The sequence below is a fragment of the Gavialis gangeticus genome, unplaced genomic scaffold (assembly GCF_001723915.1).
Source record: "Gavialis gangeticus isolate Ggan-Ray unplaced genomic scaffold, GavGan_comp1, whole genome shotgun sequence".
Lineage (NCBI taxonomy): Eukaryota > Metazoa > Chordata > Crocodylia > Gavialidae > Gavialis > Gavialis gangeticus.
The window spans coordinates 3,850,886-3,854,005 of record NW_017729029.1 but is presented as its reverse complement, the minus strand read 5'-3'; the positions used below and the strand labels follow the sequence as shown (position 1 = coordinate 3,854,005).

At 46.7% G+C, this 3,120-nt stretch overlaps 1 long non-coding RNA gene across 1 annotated transcript in view; it reads right to left on the bottom strand.

The window, feature by feature from the left end:
* Positions 1-3,120, bottom strand: part of LOC109300385 — a 7,096-nt gene extending 3,976 nt beyond the window's left edge. Inside the window, exons 1-2 of the long non-coding RNA XR_002098184.1 lie at positions 3,061-3,120; positions 2,226-2,317 (exon numbers count right to left, since the gene is read on the bottom strand). This is a non-coding gene — a long non-coding RNA (uncharacterized LOC109300385). The remainder of the gene's footprint in view (positions 1-2,225; positions 2,318-3,060) is intronic.

The following is a 3,120-nucleotide window of genomic DNA, read 5'->3' as shown; positions in this document are numbered from 1 at the left end:
GGGGGGTCCTTTGTTAATCTAGATTAGAACTGGTCTGATAAATGCTGGGCTGGGTGTGTGTAAATGTGGGTTGATTAGCATTTGGAGCGCAGATTCCCCATCATGCAGTACTCCCCCGCTTCTCTGATCCCAGAATTCACTGCAGTCTTTGCTTCGGGCTTTCTGTTCTCCATCTCCCATGTAAATAAATGGTCATCTGGTTCCATCTTGGATTCAAATGAGACCTAGGGCAGTTGCTCCCTTATCTGGAGGGCATTAGGTATGTCCCTTGCTGCATCTTAATCAGTTTTGTTTGGGGGGCGGGAATTCTTTGCGAGTCAGACAGTCTGTGTCCTGTGTCAGGGTTCCCCAAGAACATGGAGCTGAGAGGTAACACCCCTTAGGTTGAGGAGAGAATTAAACTCATGTCTTCCACTTTCTGAATGGATGCACTTTCCACTAGGCTATGATGTGGTAGGTGGGTGCTAGCAGCCCCCTGGAAAACATCCTGACAAAAGGGAGTAGCTATAGGTGCAATGTGTGAGGTGCCCAATCCTTTCACTGTGCTTAGGTATACTTCAAAAACATCTCCCCTATCAAGCCCCTCAGGGAACTCAGGTGGAGGAACTCCTGGATTCTGAATCTCAGCTGTGCTTAGGTGAAAGACAAGTGCCAATTTGCTTGCTCTGGAGCAGTTCTGGCATGCACAGAAGCAAAAGTGTAGATGCCTAAAAGACTTCAGATTCAATTAGGAGCTGCCTAATGAGTCTAGGTAGCAGCTGGAGGAAGGGGAGGGGGGAGGCATTAGATACCAGAGAGACAGGTCTCAATTTTTTCTGCCTAAACCCTTCTTTGGGCACCCAGGTCCTTTACTTGAGCTAGCCTTTCACGTGCATTTATGTTAGTCTGTAGGGCTAAGAATTCTCTCACTGAACAAAACAGGAGGCTGAGAAGAAGCTCCTCTTTTTGGTTCACTGCTGATCTCACAGAAGAAGCTCAAGCTCAGATTGCCTTTATTGGAAACCATCTGGACTTCCCTCTGCTCATATGCTTGGGTAACATTTGATGGACTGGCCTGCAGGAAGACAGTTGTGATAATCTGTAGTAGGTCAAAAGTTCTTCTGGGGGAAGGAGGCTTTTCAAGATGAAGTAAGAAACCTGTTCTGCATGGACCCACATCTAATCCAGTAACACCTGGGCAAAATCTCACACGTGCAAAAAGTAAGAGATTGGTTCTTTTCCTAAATCACTGAGTTATTTGAAACAGCTGGTGGCATCTCAAATGCAGAAATTGATTTTTCTTTTTAAAAAACAGGCTCTCAAGCCCTACAATCAATTGCAAGTCATCCTAATTAATCCAAAATAAGAAGTTTGCCTTTACCAATGATTACCTTGCTGTTTAACTGGAAAGGAGAGTTGGCTGAATCTGGCTTCTGTGCTCCTGCTGAGCCCCAGCACCTAAGCTGAACATCCTCCCAGCAGGCTAGGTCAACTCCCAATCAGATTTCCCTCACAAATGAGCTCTGCCAAGAGCAGAGCAATTTCAGCTCCAGTTGGATTGGGTGGAGCTCCTTATATCATCTTGCCAAATTAACTGCTAATTACAACTTTTCATTTATGTCAATAGGATTTTCCAGGCTTGTTATAAAAATCAAAACCAAAGACATCAAGTAAGGCAAGACAAATTGATCTTAGAGGGGCAGGTCCCTCTGAGACCTCCTTATCTTCAGCAGGTCCCTCTCTCCTAGACATATTTCCAATACTAGCATCCACAGGAGAGTGTGCGCCCATTTCCAGACTCCTCTCTTCACAGAGGTGTAAAGAGCACCTCTCTTTATATTTATTTTCTACTATAGCCCTGATTCATTTACAACTGTTGCCTCTGGGGCAGAGAAAATCTCCAGAAAAGCAAAACTGGGCTCTAGGGAAAGCTGAGATTTGCATTGGAGATCTGTATAATTATTGCTATCAGGACCCATACATAGTGTGTGCCTGGGAGGAATTTATATTCAAGTGAGGCACTAAGCAGCAGAGCCATAACAATGCAGCTGAGTGCCTGGGGCAGCTGCAACAAGGGGCCAGTGGCAATTTCTGCTGCTACAGCAGCTGTGCAATCATGCCGGTGGCACAGCAGCAGCTAGTTTTTTTCCATCCCGCAAGTTGGTGCCCAGAATGGCTGCCCTGGTCATCCTGCCCTACTTACACTACTACTACACAGGTATTGTAATTGGGTTAGGCAGGCTTACCTGACAAGATGAGCTTCCTGTCATGACAAGCAGTCCATTGCACAGAGCGATCCTGGTCCTTCTTACTGTCCTCTCTGCTTCTGACTGGATGACTCCAAGTTTAGAAGAAACAGTTTTAGTTACGGTAGGGGCCGGGCAACAGCCTCAACGTTCTAAGCCTTGAAGTAGAGACCTACGACCTCCAGTACTCTCTTGAGCCCCTACAGAGCTTTTTTGGATGTCCCAGCTGAGCTCCCATGACATTCGTGGCCCTTTTTTGCAGATGTCTTGTTTTTCAGCTCTCTTCCTGCAGCAGGAAAGCCAGCTGTGCTTGCACTTTTCCAGTTAGACTAGCAGCAAAAGCAAGATGTCAGGAATCCTAGTGTAAGCAGCTAGGGAAGGGAGAGTCATAACTTAAATGAATGTGAGAGAGAGCCCAGATAGCAGGTCTGCCTCTCCAAGGGGTGAGGGCTGCATCTTCCTTTCCCACACCCCTAGGCTTAGTTAGCCAGGAAGCATGTAAAATAAAGCCTTGACAATGCATACCAGTTTTCAGGGGGAAAAGAGTTCAGCTGCTGCAGGTGGGACAAGAGAGTGGAGTTATTGGTGTGCCACAGAATCTGGGCCCAAGGGTCTAATAACCTTAGGATAATCCTTAGAGAACACTACTGCATGCCTCTTGTTCCCGGTTCTGCTAGTGCATTGCCTCAGCTTTCTGTCTCTAAGCAGCTTCTGAACTCTGCTTGATGCAAAGCCAATAACTTAACAAATGAACGGGTTGAGCTGTTCCAGTCTCAGACTCACTGGGACACCTTGCTCTTGAGCTACTGGCAGAGGGAAACCACAGACCTCTTACCTGCGTGATGGTTTAGGATTCTACGTAGATCCCTTTGCACCCCTAGCCTCTGCATCTTGG